This window comes from Nycticebus coucang, chromosome 8 (genome assembly GCF_027406575.1).
Source record: "Nycticebus coucang isolate mNycCou1 chromosome 8, mNycCou1.pri, whole genome shotgun sequence".
In the NCBI taxonomy this organism is placed as follows: domain Eukaryota; kingdom Metazoa; phylum Chordata; class Mammalia; order Primates; family Lorisidae; genus Nycticebus; species Nycticebus coucang.
The window spans coordinates 89,589,240-89,604,114 of record NC_069787.1 but is presented as its reverse complement, the minus strand read 5'-3'; the positions used below and the strand labels follow the sequence as shown (position 1 = coordinate 89,604,114).

At 47.6% G+C, this 14,875-nt stretch overlaps 1 pseudogene across 1 annotated transcript; it reads left to right on the top strand.

Annotated features, from left to right (window-relative positions):
* The first annotated feature begins 2,119 nt into the window (after nt 1–2,119).
* LOC128591599 (zinc finger protein with KRAB and SCAN domains 7-like) lies at nt 2,120–14,421 on the top strand (annotated as a pseudogene). Its single transcript, XR_008381590.1, has 4 exons — nt 2,120–2,310; nt 7,888–7,979; nt 8,299–8,425; nt 11,226–14,421. The product of XR_008381590.1 is annotated as a zinc finger protein with KRAB and SCAN domains 7-like (transcript).
* Nucleotides 14,422–14,875: the final 454 nt, after the last annotated feature.

Genomic DNA, 14,875 nt, shown 5'->3' with positions numbered 1-14,875 from the left:
CTCTACTGAGGCTGACATAGTGAGATGCTGTCTCAAAAATAAAAATTAATTAATTAATTAATTAAGGTAATCAGAGGAAAATGTAAAAGGTCCTTAATCCCATAGCCCTCTGATACCAGTTGTCCCCAACCTGTGCATCCCCCTCCTCTTTCATTGCTCTACAGTCCAAGACTGAATCATTCATATGACCCAGTAACTAAAGGGTTAATTTGGGGATTGGAGCAGCACTGAAAGAACTCTTTTCCCACCCAGATTCAAAGGTCAGTCTACAAGTGCGAAGGAGTAGCTGGGAGGAGAACTTGGCCTCCTCAAGGATTTCCTTCTAGTCCACAGCTTAGGTCTTTTTCCCCTCAAGAGCGATATTTAAAATATGTTAACAACCCGGGACCGGTGTCACTGGATCTGAGCAGGTCCTAAAGGGCCCTGGGGCAGGCCAGGCATTAACCCCTTTAGTTGTGTTAAACAAGATTAGGAGAGGCTTTTGTTTTTAACAGAGCTGGGTAAGAAGCCCCAACACACCAGGCCGGGGTGGGGGGAATAATGATAATAATTTTATTTTATTTTTTTTGTAGAGAGAGTCTCACTGTACCGCCCTCGGGCAGAGTGCCGTGGCGTCACACGGCTCACAGCAACCTCCAACTCTTGGGCTTATGCGATTCTCCTGCCTCAGCCTCCTGAGCAGCTGGGACTACAGGCGCCCGCCACAACGCCCGGCTATTTTTTTGTTGCAGTTTGGCCGGGGCTGGGTTTGAACACGCCACCCTCGGCATATGGGGCCGGCGCCCTACTCACTGAGCCACAGGCGCCGCCCGATAATAATTTTTTTTTTTTTTTTTTTGCAGTTTTTGGCCGGGGCTGGGTTTGAACCCGCCACCTCCGGCATATGGGGCCGGCGCTCTACTCCCTTGAGCCACAGTTGCTGCCAATGATAATAATTTTTTTTTTTTTGGTAGAGACAGAGTCTCACTGTACCGCCCTCGGGTAGAGTGCCGTGGCGTCACACGGCTCACAGCAACCTCTAACTCTTGGGTTTACGCGATTCTCTTGCCTCAGCCTCCCGAGCAGCTGGGACTACAGGCGCCCGCCACAACGCCCGGCTATTTTTTTTTTTTTTGGTTGCAGTTTGGCTGGGGCTGGGTCCGAACCCGCCACCCTCGGCATATGGGGCCGGCGCCCTACTCACTGAGCCACAGGCGCCGCCCTACCCGGCTATTTTTTTGTTGCAGTTTGGCCGGGGCTGGGTTCGAACCCGCCACCCTCGGCATATGGGGCCGGCTCCCTACTCACTGAGCCACAGGCGCCGCCCTCAATGATAATAATTTTTTAAAAAATGGAGTCACTCCTGCTTAATGCCATATAATTAAACTGAAACTTTGAGGAAGTAAAGAACTCCCCAAACAGATCGGTCTTTCCTGAAAACAAGAGATTCACAGTAACCAATCAGAAAGAGGCCTGAGTCACCACAGGAAGGAAATCCCCTCTGCTTTACCTTTCTCTCTTTTGTTGTTGTAGTTGTCATTGTTGATTGGCAGGGCGGGCTGGATTCGAACCCACTAGCTAAGGTGTATGTGGCCGGCGCCCTAGCCGCTGAGCTTCAGGCGCCGAGCCTCTGCTTTAACTCTGGTTAGAAAAGTAACCCGACGTTAGCCAACCCGCTTTTTAGTCTATCATTTATTCTATCATTTCCTTGTCACTTTACAAGACCACTGTTTTGTCATGTGAGAACTCTTCTATTTTAAAGAATGGGACAATGTCCTGATTCATGAATTGCAAATAAAGTTAATTAGTTTTATAAACTAAATTTTATAATTTTGTATATTGACAGTCGTGGACCTTGCAAATGATTCCAGAGGTCTGGAGTAAGGGGGAGACCCTGAGCTGTTCCCTATTGTTACCACAGTTTGGGTCCCTTTCTTCCCTCAGGGACAGGGGCCTCCAGGGCAGCTCCGCAGACACAATGGGAGGGATAAGGGGAAACAGGCTCAGCCAGATCAAGCTCTGGGGCGTGACGGGGCATCTGAGATCTGAGCGTGGAAGGGAGGTGCCACGCGCGGAAAGATGAGAGGTATGGGGGACAGGTTTTGCCCCCCGCCGGGAGGCCGCGTTCCCACGCCGCCGGCCGGGTGGCCGCCCACCGCCTCCTCGGCGCCGGGAGCAGCAGAGATGTTGGCCCTCCCAGATTGCTAGAGAGGCTCTGGAGGGCCCGGGGAGGCGACGCGCGTGCGCGACATGGGCAGCCTGGAGATAGGCGCGGGCCCGGCGGCCGATGGCTCACTTGGAGGGTCGGCTGTGGGTCCGCGGCCGGAGTGGGTGAGACGCCCGGCGGCGTGCGGGGACGGTGGGGAGGGCTGTGCGGACGCGGGGCTCGCGGAGGACGGCCTAAGGATGGGATTCCGTCCGTGCCTCTCGGGGACTTCTTCACAACCCTGTGTCCGCTAGGGAATTTGGAATCCTGCTTTCCTCGGACTCTTGCCTTTTCACCCAATTTTGCATATAAAGCGTATTCTTTAGAGACAGATGACATAGGAAAGTGGAAGAAAAGTGAAGGTAGCCGCAATCCGAAAATTGTAGTCTCTAAGCCTGACATTTAAACATTTGTGCATAATTATCACACTCACATATATTTTATTATGAAAGGTCATGCTGTTGTGCCCACGGGAGTACAGGGTTATGGACAGAGTACCAGCACACTGAGACAGAATTAGGGTTCAGGGCGGCGCCTGTGGCTCAAGGAGTAGGGCGCTGGTCCCATATGCCGGAGGTGGCGGGTTCAAACCCAGCCCCGGCCAAAAACCACAAAAAAAAAAAAAAAGAATTAGGGTTCAAGTGCTTTATTGCCGGTGATAAAGAGCAGGCTCATGCCTAAAGAACTCTCGACCTGGGGTTAGGTTTCCTTGTAGTCTCTTTCTAGCGGGGAGGGTTCAGGGGGAGCGAACCGGAATTTTATAGAAGCAGAGTTTTGCATGGTTAACAGAAAGGTTTGCAGGGGAGGAGATGGTTGCGTTTATGCTATTTCTGGGGTTTTGGCTGTTCTTGCCAACCATGCAGTTTGATAGCGCTGGCCAAGCGGAACATGGTGGGGAGAGTGCAAGTTAGGGGCCTGCATAGGCCTATCACAAAATGGAGTCAGTCTGGCCTTCTAGGCACTTCATTCCCCACTTATGTTATGCGCTGAGTCAAAGCGTTGGCTCATCTTGTTCCAGGCTGGGGTGGTATTGGGTTCCAATTACCATGAGTTTTATTCTCTGTTTTATAAAGCTAATAATTCAATTCAGTACACACGGTCCTATGAGTAGCCCTAAGAGGAGAAGGATTAAGGGTCCTTAGTGGTGAGCCATGGAACTATGGAACCAGGACCCGGAAACCTCCCATTCTTTTTGTCTTTTGTTAAGATTGTCCCATACCTTTTGGAGGGTAGTTTTAAATTATTCCTGACTTGTTGGCATAGATGGCACATAGACCTCCTTGAGTCATGAATAAGAGGTCTAGTCCTTGCCTATTCTAGAGGGCTACTTCTGCTAAGGCAGTGGTTCTCAACCTGTGGGTCATGACCCACAGGAACTGTATTAAAGGGTTGCGGCATTAGGAAGGTTGAGAACCACTGCACTAAGGACTTGGTTGTGAAGCAGGTCTGTGGCAGATTGCAAACTCCCAAGGTCTTCATCAATGTGCTGGGTTATAGCAGCCAGTTCTAGTTCCCCTTCCACTAGGGTGGCTGTACCCACTGCTGCCAACCCTGCCACACTGAGTCCCAACAGCATTGGTACTAGGAGGGGGGCCTGTTTTCGTAGGGCAATGAGGCTGGATGAGGAGATGAGGCCCTCTCCTGGGCTGCTATAAATATAGAACTGGGAAGCACATGGATTGCGGGGCAAAGCTGGGCTGGCCATTCAGGGGAGTAGCAATGAAGCAACTGGTTAAGCTAGAGGTGCACATCAGCCATGTGCCATTTTGCACAAAGTGGACCAGAGAGGGTTTAGAATTGTGGTTGAATTACAGATATCAGCGAAGAGGAAGTTTGACAGGTCATATCCTGCAGTAGCCAGGCAGGTGGCTTTCCCAGTAAGGTCTCCCAGGGTTAAGGGGGAGTCATGTGGGGGCAACTGGAGAGGTTGGTCTGGATGTCTAGGGGGGCCATTATGCCCATGCCTATGTAATAAGGTTGGGCATGCCTTTTCAGGCATAACCAACAGTCCTGGGCTAGGTCTGGCTGGGTCTGGTTGAATGGCTGGTGAATTCTGTTCAGCATACTGAATAAGCTTGAGGGATGGAGGGTCCCTTTCCTAGGGGGGTCCTTTACAAGGAGGTAAGGATAGAATACCGGGTCTTCTCTCTCATTTAGGGGACCCATAGGCTTTTGGAGAACCCACTTTAGGGCGCGTCGCTGGATGGTGAATAAAGTTCCTTTATTGGGACCAGTTATCCAAAAGCGTATCCTCCAGGTCTGCCTTCCCTTCCAGGTATAATGTAGGGGATTTTTAACTCAGATGAAGATGGGATTGCAGGAGCCCACAGGACAGGTGGTTGGGTGTCTTTTCCAGCCTACCACTCTTTGTTATTTGGTCCTCCCTCATATGTGGCAATGGCCATGCAGGACCAGTAAGGGCAGAAATATTCTTCTAGATTTGAGTAGTGCTGATTTGTGGGGTTCGAGCCACAGAGGCCTCCCAGAGTGGCAGGAATACAGACGTGAGCCTCCATGCCTGGCCAGTTTTTCTTTCTTTTTTTTTTTTTCTTTTTCTTTTCTTTTTTTTGCAGTTTTGGCTGGGGCTGGGCTTGAACCCACCACCCCCTGTATATGGGGCCAGCACCCTACTCCTTGAGCCACAGTCGCCACCCTGGCCAGTTTTTCTATTTTTATTGAGACAGAGTCTCACTATGACACCCTTTGCTAAAGTAAAGTGGCATCACAGCTCACAGCAACCTGAGACTCTTGGGCTTCAGCAATTCTCTTGCCTCAGCCTCCCAAGTAGCCACAACACCCGGCATTTTTTTTTTTTTTTTTTTTTTATTGTAGTTGTCATTGTTGTAGCAGGCCCAGGCCAAGTTTGAACCCACCAGCCCTGGTGTATATGGTCAGCGCCCTACTCACTGAGCTATGGGTGCCAAGCCAGTTTTTCTATTTTTTTTTTGTGTGTGTGTTTTTTGGCCGGGACTGGCTTTGAACCTGCCACCTCCGGCATATGGGACTGGCGCCCTACTCCTTGAGCCACAGGCGCTGCCCAGTTTTTCTATTTTTAATACAGACAGGGGCTAACTCTTGGTCACTGTTGCTTAGGGTGGTCTTGAATTCCTAAGCTTAAGTGATTTTCCCACCTTGGTCTAGAATTCTCAGTGCTAGGATTATAGCCCTGAGCCACCGAGCCCTGCCTTGCCATAGTCACACTATAAGTGATCAGCAAGTGATCACTTGTTGAAAAATAGCAAAGCTTGTTTGTTAGGGTGATTGTTTTTCAAAATGACAAAATCAGTATAGGAAATGCAGAGGTTTTTTTTTTGTTGTTGTTGTTTGTTTTTTTTTTTTGCAGTTTTTGGCCAGGGCTAGGTTTGAACCTGCCACCTCCGGCATATAGGGCCAGTGCCCTACTCCTTTGAGCCACAGACGCCACCCAGAAATGCAGTTTTTAAAGAAATGTAAAGCTGTACCCTACAGTCTTCTTTCCTTCATTTCTGCCCGTCTCCCTCCTTGTTGGAATCCCTCACTGCCTTGCCATCTGTCCTCCTTCCCAGTGACCTCGTCTGCTCTTTTCCTTATTCTCCAAACATTCATGATTTTAGTAAGATTTTGTCAAACACATGCCATAGGCAATGTGGGAGACCAGAGACATACAGTACATTTTTAGTGCTTTCAAAGAGCGTGCTGTTTAAATGGTAGAAAGTCAGTCGTACATAAAGGGGCAACCTCATGAGATACCTATGAATTACGTCTGTCCTTAGGCAGTTAATCCTGTCACAAATGAGTGATGTGGCCATTGTAAAAAAGTGATCATGGGGTGGCACCTGTGGCTCAGTGAGTGGGGCACCAGCCCCATATGCCGAGGGTGGCCAGTTCACACCCAGCTCCAGCCAAACTGCAACAACAAAACAAAAACAAAACAAAACAAAAAAAACCCTCAAAAGGTGATCATGGGATAAAAGGTATGACTGTTGTGGACTGGAACTAGTAGAGGATACTTCATGAAGGAGGTAGCAGTGGATTAAACTGGAAAATAGGGCAGGATTTTGAAGGGGAGGGAAAAGCAGTAGACTTCCGATTAGAAAAGGATATAAACACAGACTTTAAGCTTGGTGTTCCTTGAGTCCCAGCTGGGTAGAGTTAGGGAGGGCCATGTTTGGAAACGTGGGCCTGAATTGTCCAGGACCTTGAGGTTGAGGACAGTAGGATTTGGGGGGGCAGAGGGTGATGTATAGCATGAGTATTGCTCTGACAATCTTGAACATTGTGGATTGAGTGAGAGGGAGCCTCCGTGGAAGATGGGTGGAGTAGGATAGATGTGATGTGATGTGATTAATGCCTGAACTGGGGTGAGTAGAATGGAGACAGATAGATGTAAGAAACGGAAGAATGCATGGGACTTTGGTTTTAAAGGAGAGGAAAGGGAATTAGAATGTTTTAGGTAATGGGAGGCGCCTCTGGCTCAGTGAGTAGGGCGCCGGCCCCATATGCCGAGGGTGGCGGGTTCAAACCCAGCCCCAGCTGAACTGCAACCAAAAAATTGCCAGGTGTTGTAGCGGGCACCTGTGGTCCCAGCTCCTCGGGAGGCTGAGGCAAGAGAATCACCTAAGCTCAAGAGCTGGAGGTTGCTGTGAGCTGTGACGCTATGGCACTCTACTGAGGGCGACAAAATAAAACTCTGTCTCTGGGTGGTGCCTGTGGCTCAAGGAGTAGGGCCCCGGTCCCATATGCCAGAGGTGACGGGTTCAAACCTAGCCCCGGCCAAAAAAAAAAAATAAAATAAAATAAAACTCTGTCTCTAAAAAAATAAAGGGCGGTGCCTATGGCTCAGTGAGTAGGGCGCCGGCCCCATATGCTGAGGGTGGTGGGTTCAAACCCAGCCCCGGCCAAACTGCAACAACAAAAAAATAGCTGGGCGTTGTGGCGGGCGCCTGTAGTCCCAGCTGCTCTGGAGGCTGAGGCAAGAGAATCGCGTAAGCCCAAGAGTTAGAGGTTGCTGTGAGCCGTGTGACGCCATGGCACTCTACCCGAGGGCGGTACAGTGAGACTCTGTCTCTACAAAATAAATAAATAAATAAAAAATAAAGAGTGTTTTAGGTAATAATGGATTTTTTGATAGAACTTGGGGAGTGCAGTCAGGAAGGTGGTAAGAACATGCATTTTAGACTCTGAACTTCAGTGCTATGGGATACCCAAGTGGAATGTCTCATAGACAAGTGGAAGCGTGTAGCACAGGTCCAGGAGAGAAACGAGAAGTGAGAGCGGTGTTAAAGCAGTGATGGTCAGTGAGATCGCTGACAGGGAGAAAAAGGAAGCCCTGAGGTCTGAGCTTCAAGGAGTGTCCATAGCAACAGGGCAAGAGCAGAAAGAGGAGCCAGGGCATGAGGAACCAGAGCTGAAGGGGCAGATCAGGCGTGACTGGTGCTCGGGAAGCCATGGGAGAGCGAGTGTGTCCGGAAGAAGAGCTCCCTACAGGGAGGTTGAAGACAGTGAGGGCTGGAGGAGCACTGAGTTCTCAGTTTGACAGGGACCTTCTACTGTGCCCTCCAGGGAAAACTGACAGCACCTTGGGATAATGCTTTTTATACAAGAGGGTCGGAGTCAGTGTGTGTGGAGCTGCGTGAGTTCTCTTGAACCCACCCATTGGGAACATAGATCTTACGGGAGCTGAGGGCAGGGCTTGTCCCACTCAGCTTTCTTTCCTCCCTCAGCTCAACTTGTTTCCCCGGTTCCTGCCTTTCCCCAAGCTGGGAGCTCTGGAGACCAAGCAGGAACAACTGTGCTTCGGATGGTCAGGTGCCAGGTGAGCTTGGTTCTTTCTGTTTTTCCTGAGTTCCCTTGTCTGTGGCCCAGGAATGGCCAGAGCTGTCAGCTCCAGGACCCTGCCTCATCTGAGACTGTGCCTGTGTCTCTCCTGCTAATTGCTTCCCCCGGGGCTGGGTCCCTCCTGCTGAGTTAATGGACTCTGTCTTGCCCTGGACTTGTCCTTTGGAAATGTCATCCCAGCTCCTGTGTCCCATTCCTTTTCCCATCAAGAGCCTGTAGCCTGCGCCCTCTGTACCCCCTGTAACTCTGCCTTCAGGCTGGGAATGTTCTTGAGCAACAGAAGCTTGTCATTCCAGGACACTGCGGCATGTGAGGACCTGTCTGTGGATGACACTGAGCAGAAGTGGAAAGGTCTGGCATTCAGTCAGAGAGCCCTGTACTGGAACGTAATGCTGGAAAACTACCACAGCTCGGCCTCGTTGGGTAATGATTCTGTTCCTCAGTAACTAAGAGTCTGTTTTCTTCATTATATGCCTTATCTTTTCTAATGTTTTATTAGGAAAATTTCCAAACATAGATAAACTCTAGTGAATAGCGTAGTGAACTTCTCTGATCATCACTCAGCTTTACAAGGGTCAGCATCCTCTTTACTTCATTATTGATTGACAGAAGGTGGTTTAGTTGGGGTTTTTGTAGTTGTAAGGAATGGAGGGTCCCTCAAATTATTGCAAATATGGAGTTATGTTTTATAAGGGTTACAGGAATGGGAACCCAGAACAAACCAATCAGCCAGACGACCCTGTGGAAAACAGGGACTTGTGGAGACTGGCCCTGACCCACACAAAAGCAAATGAATTTTTATGCCCATGTTCTAGAGTTAATATGATGCAGCTGCTCATAGTATATTCATTTTGTCTCTGCTCATCCTGCTGCTACTACCCATTTTATTCACTCTGAATCTTCTGTCCCTCTCCTAGCTCCTTCTTAGTTCGCCTGTTTCCTTACAGTTATGGTTTGCTATGGTTCCCAAGGGCTAGACTCCTATCCATGCATCATTTTAGCTTGCATTCCTACTTATAATTGCTTAAATTTTTTTTTTTTTTTTTTTTTTTGTAGAGACAGAGTCTCACTTTATGGCCCTCAGTAGAGTGCCATGGCATCACACAGCTCACAGCAACCTCCAACTCCTGGGCTTAAGCGATTCTCTTGCCTCAGCCTCCCAAGTAGCTGGGACTACAGGCACCCGCCACAACGCCCAGCTATTTTTTCGTTGCAGTTCAGCCGGGGCCGGGTTTGAACCCGCCACCCTCGGTATATGGGGCCGGCGCCCTACTCACTGAGCCATAGGCGCCGCCCTAATTGCTTAAATTTTGCCTTACTTCGAGTTCCACACTTACTTAGAGAAGGATTCTGGTTGCTGCAGCCATTGAATATCTTCTCTGTTTGGACAGAGCCAGGCCATGGCACAGACTCATAATCAACCTACAGCTTATCTCAGGTCTAGTGCCTGGCCCTGGTCCAGTCACTCATGGTCCATCCTGGGATGCTTAGGATGACTTAGCACAAAGCATGGTTGCCCAAGCATTTCTCTCTTTAAAGACTGAGGGAGTTCCGGTTCGGCGCCTGTGGCTCAAGTGGCTAAGGCGCCAGTCATATACACCTGAGCTGGTGGGTTCGAATCCAGCTTGGGCCTGCCAAACAACAATGACGGCTGCAACCAAAAAATAGCCAGGCATTGTGGCAGATGCCTGTAGTCTCAACTACTTGGGAGGCGGAGGCAGGAGAATCCCTTGAGCCCAGGAGTTGGAGGTAGCTGTGAGCTGTAATGCCACAGCACTCTACCCAGGGCGACAGCAAGACTGAGGGAGTTGCCTAGAAGGTTTATTGTCAGGGCAGGTTCTGTGATTGACAAGTTTAAGACAATAGCCAACTCTGGAGAGGGTTGGGCTACTGACCCAAACCATTTTTGACTTTCTGCAGGCTAAAGCTGTGACTCTAATTAAAGCATGACTGAAAGAAATCAAAATTTTGGTACTTAGCTATGACCATGATTATTGTATCTTCTCCCAGTTTTTTTTTTTTGTAGAGACAGAGTCTCACTTTATGGCCCTCGGTAGAGTGCCGTGGCCTCACCCAGCTCACAGCAACCTCCAACTCCTGGGCTTAAGCGATTCTCTTGCCTCAGCCTCCCGAGTAGTTCTCCCAGTTTTTTTTATTCAGAAATTCCAAAATTCAAGGCAAATATTCACCCATTGAGTTTCCTTTATATTCTATAGAATCAAGATGCCAAAGACGTGTTAATTCATATTTTAATTATTGGTGCTCCTTTTAATTTTCATGGGAGTACAGTATTAGCTCATACCAGTTCAGTGCTCTGGGGACCAGTGGCATCTTCACTGTTAACAGCTCTGGTGTTCCCTTCAATACTGTTTCCCAGCATTTCTGAACTCATAGCTTCTCTAAATCTTGTCATAGTCCTATCATTCAAGTTCTCTCCTTTTTCCATCTTAACTAATTATACCCTCTTAGTATAAATCTGCAGTCAACTTCCATCTTTCCCTCTTTCTTCTTTTTTTTTTTTTTGTAGAGACAGAGTCTCACTTTATCACCCTTGGTAGAGTGCCGTGGCATCACACAGCTCACAGCAACCTCTAACTCTTGGGCTTAGGCGATTCTCCTGCCTCAGCCTCCTGAGTAGCTGGGATTACAGGCGCCTGCCACAATGCCCGGCTATTTTTTTGTTGCAGTTTGGCCGGGGCTGGGCTTGAACCCACCACCCTCGGCATATGGGGCCGGCGCCTTACTCACTGAGCCACAGGCGCCGCCCTCCCTCTTTCTTCTTATATTTGAGGCATTCTGTCAAATGACATCTGTCTCAGCATTTTTTCTGAGCACTGTGGAAGCATATAATGTCATGGTTGGAAAGCAACTTAGAGTTCATCATTTTACTAAGGACATACAGCACCAGAGTGACTTCTGTAGGATCACACCGTGCTTTACAGTCTGGTCTGTTGCTTTCTAATGGCCCTTCTTATTTGGCTGCATTGGCCCAACCCATGCCTATTCTGGTGTCTTTTCCCCATTTTTCTATACTAGTTTCCTCTCTTTGTTTCTTGAGCCCTGGAAGAAAAAAACAACAACAAAAAACGAGGCATTTCCTATATCCTCCTCTCTCTGTGTAACTTATTTCTTAATGGCATTTCTTCAGATACACAGCCTATACATGATTCTGTTCCTTCAGTAGATCAGGAATTGAGTAAAAGTTTTCTTTTTCTTTTGGCAGAAGGTGAGAACAGGATGAAGAGTTCAGAGTTGACTTTGAAGCAGGACATTTCTAATGGATCAGAGTCATCTGCTAGGACAATAGGGGGGCTCTTTGCAGTGGTTCCTAGGGGAATGGAGGCTGGATATGTCCATGAAAATACTTCTAAGAAGCTAGAAGGGTAACCCTCAGATGAAGAAGAGAGCAGACTACAGAGTGATTTCTTGAGAATAACAGACAAGGGTAAGAAAAAATCCAGAAAAGACAGGGATGAGGAATGTAAGGAGGTTGGGAAACATCAAAATATGTCCTCCAGTCCTGCTGAACATGGGGGAACTCCAAAAGGACAGAAGTCCTATCAGTGTGATGAATGTGGGAAAGCTTTCAGTTGGAATTCACACCTCATTGGCCATCAGAGAATCCACACTGGAGAGAAACCCTATGAGTGTAATGAATGTGGTAAGACCTTCAGGCAGACTTCTCAGCTCATCGTTCATTTGAGAACACACACAGGGGAAAAACCTTATGAATGCAGTGAGTGTGGAAAGACCTATAGGCATAGCTCCCATCTCATTCAACACCAGAGACTCCACAATGGGGAGAAACCTTATAAATGTAATGAATGTGGAAAAGCTTTTAATCAGAGTTCCAAACTCTTTGACCACCAGAGAACTCATACTGGAGAGAAACCTTATGAATGCAAGGAGTGTGGGGTGACATTTAGTCGGAATAAAAATCTTGTCCGACATCAGGTCCTTCACAGTGGTAAGAAACCTTATAAGTGTAATGAGTGTGGGAGAGCTTTCTGTTCCAACAGAAATCTTATTGACCATCAGAGAATCCACACTGGGGAGAAGCCTTATGAGTGTAATGAATGTGGCAAGGCCTTTAGTCGGAGTAAATGCCTTATTCGACATCAGAGCCTCCATACTGGGGAAAAGCCATACAAATGTGGTGAATGTGGGAAAGCCTTCCATCAGAACTCTCAACTTGCTGACCATGAGCGAATTCATACTGGAGAAAAACCATTTGAATGTAGTGAGTGTGGTAAAGCATTCAGTCTGAGTAAATGTCTTATTCGACACCAGAGACTTCACACAGGTGAAAAGCCCTATAAGTGCAGTGAGTGTGGAAAATCCTTTAATCAAAACTCGTACCTCCTTATACACCAGAGAATTCACACTGGTGAGAAACCCTATGAATGTCATGAGTGCGGAAAGGTCTTCAGTTATAGCTCTAGCCTAATGGTCCATCAGAGAACCCATACTGGGGAAAAACCCTATAAATGTAACGATTGTGGGAAAGCCTTCAGTGACAGCTCCCAGCTCATTGTGCACCAGAGAGTTCACACTGGAGAGAAACCTTATGAGTGTAGTGAGTGTGGGAAATCCTTTAGTCAGCGTTCCACTTTTAATCACCACCAACGAACTCACACTGGAGAGAAGCCCTCCAGTCTGACTCAGTCAGTTTCTTAAGGCCTGGTTCTCTGAGACAGAGAGCAAAGACCTTTGAGTTAAGCTTTCTTTATAAGGATGCTTTTCCTGGTCTCCCTTTGGAAGAAGTAATCATTTTGAACCTTTGCCTGCCTGGTTTCCTTTGGGTCACTAAGGTATTTATTTATTTATTTAGTTTTTTCCAGACAGAGTCTCAACTATGTCACCCTCCGTAGACTGCCATGGAGTTACTGCTCACAGCAACCTCGAAGTCTTGGGCTTAAGCAGTTCTCTTGCCTCAGCCTCCTGAGTAGCTGGAACTACAGGTGCCCGCCACAACGCCCATCTGTTTTTTGGTTGCATTTGTCATTGTTGTTTAGAAGGCTCAGGCTGGGCTCGAACCCGCCAGCTTTGGTGTACATGGCGGGCGCCCTACTCACTGAGCTATGGGCACTGAACCTTTCTACTGGTTTTTCAGTCTTGAGGAGCTTTGTTAGGTGAGTGGTCCTGGGCAAATCACTTAGCTTCCTTGTAGGTCCCTCCATCTATTAAATGGAGCTACCTCATAGGATTGTGAGAATTATATTAGCTCATATGTATAAGGTACTTAAAATAGTGCTTGGCACTTAGTACATAGTCTTGCAATTATTATTAGAGTTTTGGTTCAGTGGATAGGGTGCCGGCCCCATATGCCAAGGGTGGCAGGTTCAAACCTGGCCCCAGCCAAACTGCAACAACAAAAAAATAGCCAGGCATTGTGGTGGGTGCCTGTAGTCCCAGCTAGTCGGGAGGCTGAGGCAAGAGAATTGCCTGGGCCCAGGAGTTGGAGGTTGCTGTGAGCTGTGTGACGCCATGGCATTCTATGGAGAGCGATAGAGTGAGACTCTGTCTCTACAAAAAAAAAAAAAATTCATTGTAATTTTATTGGCTATGTCCTTTTTTTATAATTCATTTTGTTGGCCAGTTTCCAAACACGATCTATTTCTGTCATGTGAGGAACAGCATTCCTCCCCTTCACAGTGGTCACAGTTCCATCCTGGAATTGGAGACACTCATCAGACATTAAAACATGCCTGTTCTTTGATCTTGGGTTTCCCAGCTTCTAAAACTGTGAGAAATAAATTTTTATGCTTTGTAATTACCTTATCTCAGGTATTCTGTTGTAGTAGCACAACAGATTAAGACACACCCTAAGGATGGCTACCTGTTAACTGAGACTGTGCCCAAAGGGCTGAACTCTGCAGTGGCGATGGCTGTGCAGGCTAATCTAACAGTGATTCTGCTGCATATTTAGACTCATGGGATTTTGCAAATGGGCTAGCCATATGGTCCAGTGACTGGCAGATTAATGATTGTGCAGGAGATGCGACATGATTAACTGTGCCACATCAGCTGGGGCAAAGGGCCCATGAGAGTGTGGCATTATTCCGTGAAGGGGCTGTATACGCGAAGTGATCCCCAAATGCAAGTGGAGCCATGAAACCGAAGAATGGGGCAAACAAATCAGCTCCTCTGTATAGGATGGTTTATTTTGGAGCCTTGTGGACTGAAGCATGGTCTTGGGTGGTAGTATAAAGGTAGATCTCAAAAAAAGAAAGGTAAATCTCTGCACTTCAACCCACCAGACCTAGGACATATATCTGGGGCAGAAACTACATGCTGTAGAGGGAATTTGCTGGTGGATAAGACAATGGTGTTGGCATCACAGCCTATGATTTCGGCAATAGCTATCAAGGGTTATTTTGGAGAAAAGGTTAAACTTACATTGAATGGGTGTTTCTACATAAAAATATATCAACTAGATATTTTGGAAGCATCCAGACTTAGGGTTAGGCAAATTAGCACCTATAAATGTGATTCTTGTCCCCATAGGCATATTGGGGACATTATACTGGTAGATACAGATTCTGGTGATGCCTCAATACCATAGGTACACATTCTGGAGATGGAATTGCCATTCCAGTGTGTCATGTAGATGTGGGAACTCCTATAACAGCGTTAAAAAGCACCTATGCTGTGTTTTCTAGCATCCAGCAGTATCCCAACTTAAGGCAACATATTCATTGCACAAGCTACACAGTGATGGGCATGCTTCCGTGATGTAAGATGCTCCTTTTGGCCAGGAGCCATGCCTGTGCCTATAATACTCTGGGAGACTGAGGCGGGAGGATTTCTTTTCTATTTTTTGAGATAGTCTGACTTTGTCACACCTGGGTAGAGTGCAGTGGCGTCATATCT